The 19,144-nt window shown below is 46.6% G+C and overlaps 1 long non-coding RNA gene across 1 annotated transcript in view; it reads left to right on the forward strand.

Moving 5' to 3' along the window:
* LOC125115279 (uncharacterized) overlaps positions 1–19,144 on the forward strand; it is a 244,771-nt gene that overhangs the window by 212,242 nt on the left and 13,385 nt on the right. Inside the window, exon 3 of the long non-coding RNA XR_007132024.1 lies at positions 6,268–6,343. This is a non-coding gene — a long non-coding RNA (uncharacterized LOC125115279). The remainder of the gene's footprint in view (positions 1–6,267; positions 6,344–19,144) is intronic.

A 19,144-nucleotide genomic window follows, 5' to 3' on the forward strand; every position in this document is an offset into this window, starting at 1 on the left:
TTGCATATGTTGACCCATCCTTGTGCACCTGGGATGAATCCCACCTGGTCGTGGTGTATGATCTGTTTTATATGTTGCTGGATTTGGTTGGCTAAAATTTGGTTGAGAATTTTTGCGTCTATATTCATCAAAGATATTGGCCGATGGTTTTCTTTTTTGGTGGTATCTTTGGCTGGTGTTGGAATTAGGGTGATGATGGCAACACAGAATGTCTTTGGAAGTGTTCCTTCTTCTTCAACCTTTTGAAAAAGTTTAAGGAGGATGGGTATAAGTTCCTCTTTGTAGGTGTGGTAGGATTTGTATGTGAAGCCATCTGGTCCTGGGCTTTAATTTGTAGGGAGTGTTTTTATGACATATTCAATTGCATTTCTGGTGATCGGTCTGTTCAGTTGACCTATTTCTTCTTGATTCGGTTTTGGCAGGGTGTAAGTCTCTAGAAAGTTGTCCATTTCTTCTAGGTGGTCAAATTTGTTAGCACACAATTGTTCATGGTATTCTCTCATGGTTTTTTGTATTTCTGTAGTATCTGTGTGTGTGACTTCTCCTTTTTCATTTCTTACTTTGTTTATTTGGGTATTTTCTCTCCTCTTCTTGGTGAGTCTGGCTAGAGGTTTGTCAATTTTGTTTACCTTTTAAAGGAACCAGCTCTATGAATTTGGTTTTATTGATTTCTTCCCTTGTTTCTTTAATCTCTATTTTATTGATTTCCTCTTTGATCTTTATGATTTCCTTCCTTCCTTCTGCTGCCTTTAGGTTGTGTTTGTTCTTCTTTTTCTCATTCATTTAGGTGATGGGTTAAGTTGTCAATTTGAGATTTTTCTTCTTTTTTGAGGAAGGCCTGTATGGCTATGAATTTCCCTCTGAGCCCTGCTTTTGTGGCGTCCCATAGATTTTGGAGTGGTTGTGTCTTCATTATCATTTGTGCTGAGGTGTTTTTTCAAATTCCTTCTTGATTTCCTCGTTGACCCATGGGTTTTTGAGTAGCACGTTGTTTAGTCTCCATGTAGTAAGTTTTTTTCTCATTTCTTTTCCTGTGGTTGATTTCTAGTTTCATGCCATTGTGGTTCAGAGAAGATACTTGAAATGATTTCTCTACTCTGAAATTTGTTGAGGTTAGCTTTGTGCCCCGGGACGTGCTCAGTTCCTGAGAATGTTCCATGTGCATTTGAGAAGAATGTATATTCTGACTTTTTGTGTGTGGTGTCCTGAAAATGTCACTTAAGTCTACCTTTTCTGTTGTGTCCTTTAGGATCTCTGTTGCCGTGTTGATTTTCTGTCGAGAGGATCTGTCCATCGATGTGAGTGGGGTGTTAAAGTCTCCTACTGTGATTGTATTCCCAAACATTTCTCCTTTTATGTCTGTTAGGATTTGTCGTAGGTATCTGGGTGCTCCTCATAATTAGGGGCGTATATATTGACGATTGGAATATCCTCTTCATGAATGGATCCTTTAACCATTAAATCGTGTCCTTCTTTGTCGTTCTTTATGGCCTTCATTTTAAAGTCTATTTTGCCTGATATGAGGATTGCAGCTCCTGCTTTCCTGTCTTGTCCATTGGCATGAAATATCTTTTCCCATCCCCTCACTTTCAATCTATATGTGTCCTTTGCCCTAAGGCGAGTCTCTTGTGGACAGCAGGGATTGAAGGTTTTTGCTTTTTTATCCAATCTTCCACTCTGTGTCTGTTGATTGGAGCATTCAGTCCCTTGACATTTAAGATGATTATTGGTAGATACGTATTTATTGCCATTTTAAACCTTGTTTTCCAGTGGATTCTGTGTTTCTCTTCCTTTCTTTTTTTGGTTGGATGGTTTCCATTTACTTTATGCTTGAGTGCTTTTCTTTTCAGTTTTTGTGAATGTGATGTCAGGTCTTGATTTGTGGTTGCCTTGTTTTTTGAGTACGTTAACCCTTTCCTATATCTGCTTGCCTTAGCCTGATGGTCATATAGGCTCAAACGCCTCATTAAAATAAAAAAAAGAATCTATTATCTTTTCTTACTTTCCCTCCCCACAAAATTGTATGATTTTGATGTCTTTTTTTTTCTTTTTTGTGAACATCTTCATGTTTAGACCTGTGTGCTGGCTTATTTAAGAGATCGCTTTCCAGCTGTGGTTTCCTCCATCCTAATTCTTCTTTTTTTCTTCTCTCTCTCTCTCTCTCGCTCTCTCGCTCTCTCGCTCTTTTTTTTTTTTTTTTAATTTAGAGAAGTCCTTTCAGTATTTGTTTAAGAATGGGTTTAGTATTGCTGTACTCTTTAGCTTTTGTTTGTTGGAGAAATTCTTTATTTCCCCCTTCTATTTTAAATGATATTCTTTCTAGTTAGAGTATTCTAGGTTGCACATTTTTTCCTTTGAACGCCTTAAATATATCTCGCCACTCTCTTCTGGCCTGTAGTGTTTCTGTAGAGAAATCAGCTGACAGCCTTATGGGGGTTCCCTTATATTTAATGCTTTGCTTTTCTCTTGCTGCCTTTAGCATCCTCTCTTTAACTTTTGCCATTTGTATTGTGTCTTGGTGTGGGCCTGTTTGGGTTCAACTTGTTTGGGGCCCTCTGTGCTTCCTGCATCTTGATATCAGTATCCTTCAGATTTGGAACGTTTTCAGACGTGATTTCTTCAAATATATTTTCAATCCCTTTTTCTTTTTCTTCTCCTTTTGGAGTTCCTATTGTGCGTAGTTTGGCCCACTTTATATGATCTCATAGGTGTCTTATATTGCTTTCATGTTTATTCATTTGGGTTTCTGTCTGCTGTCCTGATTGGGCGATTTCCGTCATTCTGTCTTCCACGTCACTAATTCGTTCCTCTGCATTATTCATTCTGGTCTTTATTGCCTTTAGCTCAGTTTGCATCTCTGCAAATGAGTTTTCTAGGTTTCCTTGACTCCTCCTTACATTTTTTAGTTGCTTTCTAAGGGAATCTGCATTACTGTTTGTGTCTTCTCTTAATTCCTTGATATTCAGCCTTAATTCCTTCAGGATTTTCACTGTCTCCCTTTTGAACTCAGTGTCTGTCAGACTGCAGAGGTCTCTTTCATTGTCGATGGCTTTAGGTGACTCCTCCTGTTCCTTTAGCTGGGAATGGTTTCTGAGCTTCTTCATCTTGCTTATGCTTTTCTTTTTCTGTGAGTTTGGGGAAGCCAAACTGTGGTCATGTAAGGCTACTTCTAAGCAAGAGCACCCCTTTTTATTTGGGGGGAGGGGTGTTACTATTTATTTTTGGCGTAGGAGTTTGATTATTTGCTGTCTCTTTCTTTGGAGTGGGCAGTATTCCCCGGAATACTCCGTGTGTTTCCAGGGAGAAGGAGGCAGTGGGTAGGGCCCGTGGTTTGTGCCTGATTGCTGGGCTCTCACCAGCAGCAAGGACCTGCAGGAAGGTGGCACAGGTTACTCCTAGTTGCAGGGCCCTGGGAAGTGGTGATGAGCTCTAGGCAGATCTACAAGGTGACCAGAGCACTTGGCAGTGGCAGCAGCAGGGTGCGTGAGTTCCCAGGGGAGTGGGAGCAATAGCAGCTTGTGTTTGATTGCAATACCCTCCTCTGAGGATGCCTGTTCAGGGACCCCTAGTGGGAGAGGGCCATGACCATCTCTGGAGTCAGTGATAACTGTGGTGGTTTGCCCCTGCCACCTGTAGATGGTGCATGAAGCAACCCGTCTCACTTAGCCCACATAGGAGGTGCTGTACAGGCTGCTCCTAGTTATAGGATCCTGGGAAGTGACAGAGATCAGGCGTGTGGGTACTGCCTGGAGCGTTTGTCAGTGGCAGCAGGAGGGTGGGTGTGTTCCCAGGGAGTGAGAGCACCAGCAGGTGGTGTTCAGTCACAGTGCCCTCCTCTGTGGTGCCCTTGAGGTGAATGGGCTGCAAGTGGTATCTGTTCATGGACCCCAGTGGTGGCGAGCCACTCCCACCTCTGGAACCAAACTGGGTTTGCCCCTGCCTCCTGTAGACCATGGCAGAAGCACCTCGTCCTGTTTAGCTCCCAGAGGAGGTGCTGCATAGGCTGCTCCTAGTTGCAGGTTCCTGGGAAGGGACGGTGATCAAGCATCTGGGCACTGCCCAGAGTGTTTGGCAGTGGCAGCAGCAGGGAGGGTGTGCTCCCAGGGGAGCGAGCGCAACTACAGGTGGTGTTCCGTCTCAGTGTCCTTCTCTGTGGTGCCCTCTGAGGTGGTGGGGCTGCAAGTAATTTTTGTTCAGGTATCCCCAGTGGCGGTGGGCCACGCCCACCTCTGGAATCAGGGATAACTGGGGCGGTTTGCCTCCGCCACCTGCAGGCCATTCAAGAAGCCCCCGGTCCCACTTAGCCCACGCAGGAGGTGCTGCCCCAGCTGCTCCTAGTTGTAGGGTCTTGGGAAGGGAGAGTGACATGTGTCTGGGCGCCACCCAGTGTGTTTGGCAGTGGTGGCTGCAGGGCGGGTGTGTTCCCAGGGGAGTGAGAGCACCAGCGTATGGTGCTTGATTGCAGTGCCCTCTTTTTTTTTTTTTTTTTGGTCAACCCCTGAGGTAATTGGGGTCACAGGTGGGGCCCACTCACAGGCCCCCAGTGGTAGCAAACCACGCCTCCATCTGGCCTCTGAGAGGGCCATTGCAGTGTGCCCCTGCCACCTGTAGTTTGTGCAAGGGTCACCATGCCACACGTAGCCCCCTGATGCCCTTAGCCCACACGAGAGGTGCCTGGCCACTCTTAGCCTGCACAAGAAGCGCCCAGTCTTCCCTAAAGGAGCAAGAGGCTTCTCCAGCCTGTAGCCTGCGCCAGAGCCGCCCCGCCCTCTGCGAGCCTGTGGGCATGCGCAGCTTGGGCTCAGGGCATTTCCTCTGGGCCCGCCCCTCCTCCTCTCCCCTCCCCAACAATGGCGCCTTGCCTCCTTGCCTCTCCTGTGGGACCGGACCTTCTCCCCGGTTCCCTCTGCCTGGTGTTCCCCTCCTCACCCCATGGCGTACCACTCCCCCGCCCATGGCGCCCTGCTCCTCAGCCCTTCAGGCTGTCCCCAGTCCTCTCCCCCGGACTGACCTCTGGAGCCTGAGTCTCTGCGCCCAGCCCCCGCCCAAGCAGCTCAGGCTGTGGTGTCCCGGCCGGTGGTTCAGTTGATCTGTGCGGCTCTCGCTCTGCCTTGCTGGTCTCAGTCCCGCTGCTGCCTTTTTCTCGGTGATTTGGAGGTCCCTCCAGCTCGGCTGATCTTTCCGTCAGTTGGGTGGCTTCCCAGGAGGTGGGTTCCTTTTCTCCTCCACAGCTGCCTCTCGGGAATGCTAGTCCCGTCCTGATTCCTTTTCTCTCTTTCTCTCTCTGTTTTTCTGCTGTTCCACCCAGTTATGTCAAGAGTTTCTTGCCCTTTTTGGAAGTTTAAGTTCTTCTGCCAGCATCCAGTTGATGTTCTGTGTGAGTCGTTTCACATGTAGATTTTTGGATGTGTTTGTGGGAGAAGGTGAGCGCGACCTCTTACTCCTCCACCATCTTGCTCTGCTCCCAGGATTGAATTTTAAAAGGTCAGATAAATTGTCTGCCTTTTAGGTCCTGCGGAAGCTTCCATGAGGTTCAGGCTGCTTAGGGGGCCCTTTGGTGGAAACTTTGAGAAGCTCTGTGTAGGGGAAGGGTTGCTCTCGAGAGGTTGTCATTTAGGGGTGTGATATAACCAGAAATCTTTAGGAAGATGTCTCTGCAAACAACTGTAGAAGTTGGTCTGGACAGAAAGACAGAAAGCAGCGAAGCCTGTTGGAATGTCCCAAGCAGAGGCTTTGGGAAGTGGGAGGACAGTGAGGTGAGAAGAGGGTCCACGTTCAGACTTTAAGACTTTTCAGACTCAGAGTGGACAGCACTGCTACCCAGCCTTTCAGTCCCGCTTGGATGTCTCTTTCTCCATGGATTTTCCCTCTAGTCTGGATTAGAAGCCCCCCAAGTGGTCTGTCAGCTCCATCAGGGTGGTCAGAACATTCTCAAGACGAATTGCGTTTGTTGAACACTTCCCGCGTGCCGCGCACTTGTTTTCAGTTAGGAATGTGTTCCCCTGTGCAGAACAGAAAGCCCCAAAGAGCGGCTTAAGCAAGAACTACTCCTCCCATGGTCAATCTGGAAGTAAGTGGAATAGAATTTACGCAGGTGCCTGAGGATATCATTTGGAAACCAGGTTTCTTCTGTTTTCGGCTCCATCATCCCAAACATGTGGTTTCATCTACAGGTCTCAGGGTGGTTGGATGTTCTATAAATATGTAACTGGCAAGAAAATGAACAACAACAAAAAATGTCTCATGAAACTTTGTCTTTTTATTCAGGAAGGACTTACATCTACTACTCACTGGCCAGAACGGAGGCACACAGCCACCAAAGCTGCAAGGGAGGCTTGGGAAGGTGAGTATTTTGGCAGGATGCATTGCTGTTCCAACAAAATTAGGGTTCTCATAGTAAAAGCAAAAAGCAAGGGATCATGGGTTTTTTTGGTAGGCAATGGCCGTAGCATATATTAACTTATTTAATTCTCACAACAATCCCATGATGTATTATTATGTTTGTAATTTTATGGATGAGGAAATTGAGGGATTGGGAAGTAAGATGAATTTTTTTAACATTACATAGGACCCGGAGGAGCTGGAAATGGCTTAACTGTCCTTAATCCCCTGTGAGAACCTAAGTGATCTAAGGGTGGGACCCATGTATTTATTCTTTTACTTACATTGTTGTAGCCCCATCACCTAACGTAGTATAATTGGCCTGATGACTCATTGGATGTGTTATTGACAGCCTAAGAAAAGTCTGTACTTGGGAGTTCCCTGGTGGCTTAGTGGGTTAAGGATCCGATGTTGCAGTACTGTGGCTCAGGTTACTGCTGTGGCAGGTTCCATACATGGCCCAGGAACTTACGTGTGCCACAGGCATGGCCACAAAAAGAGTCTGTACTCATTTCTTAGCTGACTTCCCCATCTTCCATCTCGTGACAATGGTAAGAGAAATCAGAAAGAATCTTCATGCCTTCCTCCTGGCCAAGGTCAGCTTGGATTTGATTTGAGGACTGAGTTCTGCCAATTGCCAGCCCCTGTTTGGCTGAGCACACCAGGACTTAACAAGGTCTGAATTGTTTCAAGGAGTGTTTTTAACAAGTTGTAAATGCATTTCGCCAAGTCCCATTGCTGTATATAATTGATGCAGCTGATGAAAAGCAATCATGATCCTGTGAATCATTTCTCTCTGTTTACAAGTACATCTCATTCCCCATCTTCCAGAAGGATGTGCAAAGCAAACTTTAAAGGAGAATGTATTTTGATATTGACATATGGTAAGGCTGTCTTGCGTTCCACTTCCTTACTGGTTCATGTGATATGCAAAAAAGAAAAAGGAAAACTCATAATTACTGTAGATTTTATTTTTTAAATACCCACAGATAATTGCTTTTAAGTATAAACAAGGGCATTTGCAAGAATGATTATTTTATCTCCACTTGGTTTGCTTTAAGATAAGAAATATGACTGGCACCTTGGGATGTAATTATTTGCTTCCAAGTCTGTCACTCTCACTTAAGGATATGAAATGAGTCTCATTCCAATTTATAGCTATCCCTTACTTGCCCCATTACCCTTGCTAAGCCTTAGCACAAGTCTTCTTTTATTGAGTGTATGAACAAAATGAATAAAAGCATAAACCTTCTGGAAGAAATACTGAAAACCCTGAAGGGGGATTTTTTTCCTTGCTTATTGTGACTGAGGTTGTCTAACAGCCTATATGGCAGTTGGACTTCAGGCGTGAGAGTAAAGGATTTGAATGAACGAGGTTGTATCAGTCAGCTAATGCTACAGTGATGCTGCATAACAAAATCACCCCAAAACTCAGTGGCTTAAAACACTATGTATTGATTTTCACAGTCTTGGATCTGCAGTTGATTATAATTTGGCTGATCTAGGGTGGGTTCAGCTCCAGGCTATAGGTTAGATTCAAGTCTTTTTCTCAGGTCTTCCTTCTGGGGCCCAGTTGGAAGTGGCAGCATCACCTAGCATATAATTTTCTCAGGTAGATCACTGGAGGTTAATTAGAAGCACAGTCAGTTGTACAAGAACCCATGTCAAGCCTTAGATTACATCACATCTCAACATCAGATTGGCCCAAACAAGTCATAGGGGTCAGCCTCAAGGTCAGGGAGTGGAGAGAACTCGAGGTCATGGAAAGGGTGTGGAAGTAAAAGTTATTACAAACAATGAAGAGGTAGAAGCAAACATTCAGTCTACTGCAAAGGAAGCCAGAGGGGTAAAGAGGAGGGAACAGAATCATGAGGTGATTAGCAGAAAGAGTAAACAGAAGTTGGGAGCAGATGGGATAGAAGTAGAGAGAGATGGGGAAAGCCTATGCTCCATCCAGGTCACTGAGTCAAGATTTTAGTCTCATGAAAGGGTAAGAATCACTGCAGTAGAACAGGCATTCCTGAGCTCAGGGCACTTCCAAAAAACACCTCGAGGATCCTCCAGTATAAAAATGTCGTGGTAGCACATAATCTACTCTGTAAAAAAGCAGTGATAGGAGTTCCTATCATGGCTCAGTGGAAACGAATCTGACTAGGACCCACGGTTGGTTCAATCCCTGGCCTTGCTCATTGGGTTAAGGGTCCATCGTTGCCGTGAGCTGGGGTAGGTCACAGGTGAGGCTCAGATCTGGTGTTGCTGTGGTGTAGGCCAGCAGCTGTAGCTCCGGTTAGACCCCTAGCCTGGGAACCTCCATATGCCACAGGTGCAGCCCTAAAAAAGACAAAAGACGAAAACAAACAAACAAAAACAAGGCAGTAATATATAATTTCCTGAGGTTGATTAGGTCTGTTGATGAGAGTAGAGACCAGAAGGCAAAGTGGAGGTTAGATGTTGGGCAGGTAACTTGACACCTGTGTCAGCAGGATGACTCCTCTCCACACAGCCAGCTCACTACCTGGCCTCTGCTCTCTAGGCCCACCTTTCTGATGTGACTCTTGCCAACTCACCAATGATTTTCTCCATGCTAAATCCAATGGACACTCACCAGCTCTCCTTTTATTTTAATTCTCTACACCATGTGACACTGTCAACCACTCCCTCCCAGAAATTTCCGTTCCCTGGGGTTCTACTTTGTGATTCTCGTTTGCAATGCCTTCCCAGCTCCCTGAACCTTTCTTCTCAGTGTCTCTTCCTGGTTCATTTGAATTTTCAAGGAGGGAAGTGTTGGTGCCAGAAAGAGAGAAAAGAAGTATTTGGCAGTAAATGGTCCAAAAATCTTTTGCCTTGGAAACAGCTAGAGCCTCCTGCTCACTGTGCCTGCTGTGATGTGGAATTGGATGGATGGTGCACTCATGTGGGGCCAACTGACTGCCTCATCTGAACAGTGACCCCCTCCTCTGCCACCTCCAATAATAAACTAGACTCGAGCTCAGCTAGTGCTGGCCACACCCACTTCTTTTCCTCCCTTTTGAGTAAAACTTGGGGGGTAGGTTTTGCAGCTCAGTCACCCACAGAGCCCTTGCCCAGGGCCTAGCACACGGGACGTGTGCTCTGCTGATTGTGTCCATTTAATAGCTATTGCACATGCAGAGAGAAAGGGGCCCCGCCACGGTGCCTCTCCCACTTCACAATAACCTTCAAGCTACCTTTCCATGTCAGGTACCTTTCTCTGCCCTTCACCTGTCTGCGCTCCACTGAAATTGCTCCTGTGTTAGTCTGAACAAGCCTTCGTTCCTTAGGATGGCCATTCACCTCCCCGCCATCTCCCACCCCTTCATCATTCATAGTTCAGTGCAAATGCCACTTCTTCCATGAAGCTTTCCCTGATTTTCCAGCAGGAAGCAACTGCTTTGCCTCTGAACTCCCAGAGCCCTCTCTCTGCACCTCTTCTGGAGTTTTTATTCCTGTCCCCCCTGTGTCACCATTACTACTGTCTGCAGCTCATGGCCAGTTTCTTGTCATGGGGGATTTGCATCAAGTTTTGCTTTCCTCCAGTATGTCGCTAATGAGTTGAATAGAGTAGGTCCTTAATGAATCGTTCAGTAATAAAGAAATGAGGGTGGGAGTGGAAATCTGGGGACAAATCTGAGATGTTCTTAAAAACACCTCTCCCAAGCTTATACTTTCGAAAAAGAGAAGAGTGAAATCAGGTTTTATTGAATCTGTCTCCTCTTTGCAGAATTATTTTGTGATCTCTTTCATTGGGCCAATTATGTTTATGAAGATGAATTACGACAGGCGAGAGCCTGCTTGCCTGAACTACTGTGTGCTAACTGGGTAATTAGCGGCCGGCATCTAGGAGGGGAGTTTGTTGGATATTTCCATCAGAAGAAAAAAAAAAAAAACACACATTATGATCCATAAAAAACAATGAGCAATGATAATTTCATTTTTATTGGTCATTTAAAAACATTCACTGATAATTCTCCCCGTGTTTAATAGACATATGTTTGCTTCCTTCAAAATATATCTATAAAATTGTCACAAGAAAACACTCTTACATAATTGTTCAGCCTCCTTCCATCACGAAGCCTTAATGAAAGATTTTCAAAGATGGAACCTGTGGCCTTTGGCGAGGGCATTTAACAGGTGGTACAGCTTATGCTGAATCAGTGGATCTTTCCAGAGAGCCAGCCCAAGCCAGACCCCAGTCTAACTACTGCATTGTCCTCAAGCTTAAGGGACTTTTCGCATCAGGGAGGGTTTATCGTCTGTTTTGCGTTTGAATTAGAACTGAATGAGGCTTTGTAATTAATATCCCTTCCTCTTCTTGGATAATCAAGATGGGGGCTCCAGGCCCTTTCAGGGTACCTAGACTCCAGGGCCAGGCTAATGATAGACACATTACAGGTGATAATAAATGTTAACTACATAAGCAAATGACCCTAGGCTGGCTGGGGGGCTAGCTGGCTGGATGGTTGGGTGGATGGATGGACGGGTGGATGGATGGACGGGTGGATGGATGGACGGGTGGGTGGGTGAATAGATTCATTTCAATTGGATGAGATGTCCCACATCTCATTCCTTATGGTTCTGGCAAAGAGTATGTATCTCACTGCCACTGGTTCCAGCTCTGATGGAAAGAGGACCAGATTCTTGAGTCCCAGGAAACTAGTTACAGCTTCTGGATTCGCCTTTCAAGTTCAGAAAGGAAAATGCTTTCATGTGTTTCCAAAATCACCTTAGGAGATTATTGTGAGTTTTCTAAGTGGAAATTCAGTCCTCCCTATGAAATGTGTTTGCTTTTCCTTCTTGTTCCCTTTGGCTCTGCAACTTTGTTTTCTGGCCCCTGTCAGACCCTGGGCCTCTAGGTTCACTTTCCTATCATGTGCAAGGCCAGGCAATCACCCAGGATGAAAAGGGAGTTTGAAAAGCCAATTGGCAGTGTCTCAGAGGGCGGAATCCAGCTCAGCTGCCTTCAGGATGTGCTGATTTCTCTCCAGAAAATAAGATTCACCAATTGACTCTTGCTTTGAAGTGCTGGAAGCCTGACCAATCAGTGTGTATGTGTGTGTGTGTGTTTCTGCGCACGTGCATGTATGATTGAACGTCTGTGTGCTCCCAGAATTTTCCATTTGTGGGGAGAAAGGGGGGCAGGAAACATTCTAGGGCCCACCTCCCTTTTTCTGAGCATCCGGCAAGGCTGGGGGCTGCCAGCAGGCAGGTGGGTCAGGCCATAGTCTGTGTGTTTGCTCCCGGCCTGAACTGCAGGTGAATATGGCCCCTCCCTGAGCTAAGCTTGTCTGCCATGTGCTCACCCAGTACCCAAGGCATGTCTGGGACTGAGACATAGGTTATTCTTCCCACATTCCTGCACCAGTGACCTCCGTTCTGCCAGCACCCGTGGTTGCCCACAAGCAAAGGCCCAGCTGCCGCCTGGCGCCAGCTCTGCCGGGGCGGTGCTCCACCTGCCCTTCCTTTCCTCTCCTACAGCCCATTTGGCTTTCTTGGGTTCTGCAGACAATCCCTGCCTGTACTGATCCCTGACACTGTGTAGCAGCCTTCAAACCAGTGTTCGTCCTGGAGGATCATGGGAGGGCCTGTGAATAAGCCAGAGTCACCCACCCCTGCTAAGCCGGGTGCAGCTCTAAGTTCCCATCCTCCTGGGGATCATCAGAGCATTGTCCTGCACCAAGGGATGAGACATTCTTCTCTGTATCTCTTAGGAATATATCTGGAATAACACCAGATATATGTGTGGCTTCTATGATGTGTCGATGGAATTTTCCACAGTGGGGGCTGCTACAGGGTGATGGAGTAAAATGCTCTTAATCATTGCTTGAATTCTAGGGAATGCCTTGCTTTAGTCAATGGAGTGGATAATTTTTCTATATTTGTGTGATTTTTTTGTTCCCCTCATTACTCATTTGCTCATCGATGCGTTTGATTATTCATTCAGCAAACATTTCATGAGCCGCTAATGAAGCCAGGGGGTCAGAGCAGTTCACTTGGGATCAGAGCACCCTAGGTTCCAATCTCAGCTCCTTCATTTCCACACAATTTTTTGAATCCGCAGTTCCTTATCCGTTGCATAGGAGTAAACAGAAAGTCTGCACCCTGAGATTGTTCTGAGAGACTCAAGAACATTGCCTTTGAAATCCTCCATCAACGTTAGCTGCTGTTAGGTCGTTGATGTGGTCATTGTTTTTGCCAGGTGTCAAGTGGAGAAACAGATAAATAGCCTGGCCCCTGCCCTAAAAGGGCTTCCAACCCAGCTGCAAAGGCAGCTATGAAAGGGGCTAAATGCTGGTTAGTGGCAGGATGGAAGGGGACAGTGGGGACTAGAAGTGAGACTCATGAACTCTGCCTGGGGGAGCAGAGCAGGCTCCTTGGAGGAGGCAGGTCCATTCAAGTCAGGCTTTGAAAGGTATTTAAGATGCTAATAGTCAGAGAGGGGAAAGAAGGACATTCCGGGGAAATCGAAGACCATGACCTCGGGCAAAAGACAGCTAACTGTCCAGAGTGGCTGAGCATTGCTTGAAGATGACCACAGTGGAGAGGGCGGTCATGTGGCCAGTGTAATATTACAGAGGGCCTTGAAGGCCACGTCGAGGGAGGCCGTTGGGTTTTATTCTCTTGGCCATGGGAAGTGATTCTGGCATCTTAAGCAAGGGAACAATGGAATCTGATGGTTGCCAAGGGTACAACTTGCCTTATAAAAATAAATATGTTCAGCCGAGACTCAGAAAATTGGCAGGAATAAGCAGCCAGATTTTCAGTGCTTTGCCTATGTGAGTTTGCTTCCTGCCACAGGCAAAGGGGCCAAGAAGGATGATGTCACAGGGGCTGTGGGATGCCTCCTGTCCAGAGCAGGCAGCCAGATTGCACCTGCCAGGGACCACGAGGCAGGGGAGGCAAAGAAGATGGCGTCTAGTACCACACCTGCCTTCCTCCCATCCCTGCAGTCCCAGCAGGCTCCTGGTAGCCTGGGGAATTGTAGATGGGACACTGAGGCATGGAGGGACTGATCAGAAAGCACATTAGAGGAGTTCCTATTACGGCTCAGCAGTAATGAACCCGACTAGTGTCCGTGAGGATGCAGGTTCCATCCCTGGCCCCCGATCAGGGGGTTAAGGATCTGGTGTTGCTGCGGCTGTGGCAGTGGTGTAGGCCGGCAGCTGCAGCTCTGATTCAGCCTGGGAACTTCCATATGCTGTGGCTGCGGCCCTAAAAAAAGAAAAAATTAAAAAAAAAAATCACAGATGGACCTGAACCCGAATCCTTCTTCTGCCCTTAACTAGTTGTGTAACCATGGGGACAAATTGCTTAGCTTTTCTGAGGCTGGGTTTCCTCATCTGTGAAATGGGAATAATGATGACTGTTTGACAGGGTCATGGTGAGGACTCAGGGGGAGAATGTATAGGGGATTGAAGCATAAGACCAGGTATGCAATAAATTCTCATCAAGTGGAGATGTTGAAAGGGGCTTTGGGGACTTCGAAAAGGCTCTGCACACAGGCTTCCTCACCTTCCCCCACCCCTGCCACTGTCAGTTCTTCTGCCCCAGCTGTGACCTGCCCCAGGACTGGCTGGAGAGGAGCAGGTATGGGAAACAGCTCCCCACCTAGGAGGGTGGGTCTATTGTCAGAGAAAACAAAAGCATATCATGTATTTTTCACCGCTTTTCTCCTAAGAGGGGAAAATAAGCTTCCTGTGTCTCTCCCCCCGCCGCCCCAGGACCTTTCCGATTGTAGCTGTGAATGGGAAAACACATCAATGAATTTCCCCATGAATATTTATTGAAATTGTACTTTTAATACAAAGCCATTTGACAAGTGAAACTCCAAGGAAAATGCATTTTGTGCAGCCATTGATCTTCAGATATTTACTATGAATATGCTCATCCTAGAAATATTGCCCACTGCTTTTTATTATTTGTTCTGGCTGAAGTCGCAGGGATTTGGCCTAGATGGTTTTCACAAGCCGAAGAGTATTGGCAAGATGATCTTCTGGACGGCATTCAGCTTGCTTGCTTTCCAGCCCTCCATGTGTTGGTTTCTGACAACTGTTCCATAAACCCCTCTGGGAGTCACAAAGGGCTAGTGAACGGCAACTAGAGTCAGAGCTGGAGCAACTGAGCTCTGAAGACAGATAATTAGGGAAGCATGGAGGCTTGGGCTGAAAGGAGCTTAGAGGTCTTCTTGGCCAATGCCCTCACTTACATGCGACATGATGGTGCCCTGGAAGGCTGGATGTCATTTCCAACCCATTCGCAGCATTGGCAAACATGGAAAAGTGATCATTTCCAAAGTCCACGGAGACACAGGGAAATAAGCACTTTATATGTTGCTGATGGAACTATGAATCGTTATGGACTTTTTTGGGATCAGGCCACCAGTATTGATTAAAATTTTAAGTACGCACACCCTTCAAATCAGCAGTTCTACTTTTGGGACTCTGTCCTATAGATCTATAGCACTCGTGTTCTGGAGTTCCCTGGTGGCTCAGCTGGTCAAGGATCCAGCATTGTCCCTGCTGTGGTTTTGGTTACTTCTGTGGTGTGGGTTTGATCCCAGACCCCTTGCCCAGGAACGTCCACATGCCTTGGGACAACCAAAAAAAAAAAAAAAAAAAAGCACTGGTATAGAAATGCATACATGCAAGAGTTCCCATTGTGGTGCAGCGGAAACAAACCCAACTAGGAACCATGAGGTTTTGGGCTCGACCCCTGGCCTCACTTAGTGTGTTAAGGATCCAGCGTTGCCATGAGCTGTGGTGTAGGTTGCAGACTCAGCTTGGATTCCGCGTTGCTGTGGCTCTGGTGTAGGCCAGCAGCAACAGCTCCCATTCGACCCCTAGGCTGGAAACCTCCATATGCCACAAGTGTGGCCCTAAAAAACAAACCAAAAAAAAAACCAACCAACAACAACGAAAAAAACCAGAAATGCATATGTGCAGTGATTTTTTTTTTTTTGTAGCCTAGTTTGCAGTACCCCCAGCTAGAAATTGCCTGTATACTAATCATGAGGGAAATGTGTCCCCTGGTTCTGTAGCTTGGTGGTCGCTAAGTATTTCTGATTGCTCATTTAATGATAGCATGTACCTCCAAAATATGTATATTTATTTGCATCGAGGGTTATCTTAAGTGTAGTATAAACAAACACAAAATAGAAATGTTAAAGAGATGAGAAAAATAAGTAGGGACTGGAGTTCCTTTTGTGGCTCAGCGGGTTATGAAACCAACTAGTATCCATGAGGACAAGAGTTTGATCCCTGGCCTCACTCAGTGGGTTAAGGATCCAGTGTTGACGTGAGCTGTGGTGTAGGTCGCAGATACAGCTCGGATCTCATATTGCTGTGGTGAAGGCTGGCCACTACAGCTCCTGTTCACCCCCTAGCCTGGGAAATTCCATTTGTTACAGATGTGACCCTAAAAAAAAAGAAAAAGAAAAAAGAAATAGGGATAAAACTTTGAATATTTTTTTCTTTGTGCTAGTGGGGTGCTCACACTCTGTTGGAGACCCTTACTAGAGAATATCACGCTGCCTTCGTAGAGGAATGACTGGATTTGTTTTTGCAAAAATGCAATCCTACAATGCAGAGATTTTTCTGTCTTTTAATCTTCCACTAAAAGATTCACTGTATTCATGGATGTAAATATACAGACATAGATAGACACACACCTGCTTTTATATATTTATAGGAGTATAGAGAATGGTGTGAATAGATTATACCAGGCTGTCACTATTAAGACTATATCAAGGGCAGAACAGGAAAGTTGGAAAAGAAAGGGAATTGGGGGGAAAATATACAAAAAAGACTATAGCAAAATGGGAAAATATTCATAATATAACACTAAATAAAAAGGAAGGTAAGTCTACGTATTACATTAGTTCACATAGATAAAAAGTAAGCTGGAGAGTTCCCATCATGGCAGAGGGGAAACAAATCTGACTAGGAACCATGAGGACTCGGGTTCGATCCCTGGCCTGACTCCAGCATTGCTGTGAGCTGTGTAGGTCGCAGATGTATCTCGGATCTGGTGTGGCTGTGGTGTAGGCCAGCAGCTGTAGCTCTGCTTAGACCTCTAGCCTGGGAACCTCCATATGCCGCAGGTGCAGCCCTAAAAAGAAAAAAACAAAAAAAAGTAAGCTGGCATAGCTGGCATATGAAAGGGACTAGAGAACAATATGGACAAATGAAAGTACTGAGTGGATTAGGTGCACAACTTATGTATTGGGTTTTGCTTGTCGTTTGATGTTGGTATTAACAGCTGGCATCTCGGTCTCCCTCTGGGGTATTTACACCTAGGTTCTTCTTTTCTCATGACAGTGACAGCACCCACTGGTCTCTGCAGAGACCCTGTTCATGCTGGCATCCTTGCTCTGTGGACCCCTCGCTCTTGGGCCTTCATTTCACACACTTAGCAGACAGGCTGGTGTCTCTCAGCTTCGACTCCAAGTGACCAAAGGAAAGAATCCAATCTGTCCAGCTCAGGCCAGGGGTCCCAGTGCACTCTGGCCAGGAAGACACAGTCATGAGGTTAAACCCGGATGTCACCTGTACAGCCATGCTGGAGTGATAGGGCAGGGGGCCGAGTCTTCCATGGATGGATGGACGGTTCATGGCAGAGACAGTTCCAGAGCCCAAGCCCTGCAGGTCCCAGGTCTGGGGATCTTTCCCCTCCTCTGAGTTGTCTCATTTTCCACATCCAAGGACTGGTGACCGTGGGCAGGACTTGCTCTGTGATTTATGGGGTCAGGACAGGCAAGAGGTGTCGGCACATTTCTGTGGGAAAATGGCAGAGTAACTCACAAAACAGAATGTGCGTTTTTAAAGGAGTGAGCATAGAGGAGGGTGCACCTGGATCATTTCCATCTATTCTTCTGGGATCAAACATCCACATAACACAGTTCATGTATGAGATCCAAGGTCCTGTGCAGCTTTCAGATCTGAGGCTTTGCTGGCATCCTCTGCCTCCACATCCTCTTCCCAGCCCCATGACTTGGCCTGATCCTGAGCAGCAAAACAAAGCTCAGCCCGGTGATGAGAGAGGGGAAAAGTGAGGAGGATGCTTAGAATGGGAATTGTGGTTGGGATAAGCCTGGCTGGTGTTCTGAGGGGCTGGAGGCTGACCCAGGTGCAGGCTGCTTCCTCAACCAAAACTCGATGGTGTCAGAGGTAGTCCCACTGCCCTTGGCTACTGGGCCGTTTGAAGGGAAAATTGAATTATAATCCTAACATCCTTTGTACATCTGGAAGTTTGTCATAGTAATTAAAGGCTAATAAGGCGAGGGAGATTAAATGGATAGTTTCCTTAAAGATTACACTCCAGCACCCAAGGTCAGGTGGAAGTTGTCAGTGATGTAGTGGTTTAGTCAGGCCACTCTGGCTGAATAAATGTCACGACAAAGGCAAGGAGTCATTCAGTTTTCTATATTTGAACATCTCATTAGACGCCGTGTCATTCAAAGACGTATTAGGTGGCAGAAAGGTGACATTTAAGGTCTCTCATGGAAAGCCAAGCCCTTAATTACTGGATGGAGGTTAATATGGCTGTGGAACAGGGGGCGCCTGGGCGTAACAGGGAATAATGGATTATGCGAAGAACTGGTTTCGTGGGTGAGCCCATGAGGCAGGTCACTCCACTAGGATGTCCGGCCAGAGTTTTCCTGCCAGATGGTTCCCTGTCAGGCTGAATGTGGGGATGGGGCACTTCTCCTTGGTATTAAGAGGTGATGCTGGCGATTATAAGGGAGGAGATGCAGGAAATGGTCTCTCACCATCAGCATTGATGGAGGCAGGAGCCCAGCCATCCTGCGGGTCTGGGGAAGCATGGCCGAGGATGCTGAGGGCCGTGATGTGCTTCTGTGCTGTGGAGAGGCTGGCGGAAGCCGCGGCAGCAGCAGGGTGAACTGTGAGGGCACCAACTCAACAGAAGGCCCTCCACTGGAGCTGACAGACAGCTACGAAAGGGCTCCCAAGCGATCTCACCTTGTGGTTTCATGCCCTACATAGTCCCTTCCCCTGGATGCAGGCTGAACCCCCTCACTTACTTTGAACAAACACAATACAATAAAAGTGATAGGATGTGACTTCCAAGATTAGGTTACCAAAAAACCGATGACTTCTGTGTAATGCACACCCTCTTTAGTGCTTCTCACCTTCTCACCTTGACAATCAGGCTGCCATGTTGTGGATGCCTTATGAAGAAACTACCATGGCAAGGAACTAAGTGTGACCTCTGGCCAACAGCCAGCCAGAAACTGAGGGCCTCAGTCCAGCAGCCTGTGGGGAATTGCATCCTGCCAATGATGATGTGAGTGAACTTGGAAATGAATCCTCTCCCAGCTGAAACTTCAGATGAGACTGCAGCCTGGCCAACTTCTTGGTTGCAGCCTCATGAGAGTCCATGAGCCAAAGTTAAGCTATGCCTGGATTCCTGACCCAGAGAACTGAGTTAATCCATGTTTGTTCAAAGTTGTGGCTTAAAGCTCTGCATTTGTTTGCATAAAATTTGTCATATGGTGATAGATAATGAATGTAATGAAATTTAGACTGTGTGAGGCTGCTGGGGCAAAAGGAGCGCCAGGCTGCCTAGGATACAGACCCTCCTTGTGCTATCCTTGCTTTTCTCAGCCTTTCCCCATCCCCTGGAGAGAAAGGCTCTACTTCCCATTACCTGGGAAGTGGGACTGGGAGAGCAAGCTGCATCCTTTCCTGCCTGCCCCAGGGTGTGGGACCGGGTCCAGGAGCATATTCTC

Source organism: Phacochoerus africanus, chromosome 14 (genome assembly GCF_016906955.1).
Source record: "Phacochoerus africanus isolate WHEZ1 chromosome 14, ROS_Pafr_v1, whole genome shotgun sequence".
Lineage (NCBI taxonomy): Eukaryota > Metazoa > Chordata > Mammalia > Artiodactyla > Suidae > Phacochoerus > Phacochoerus africanus.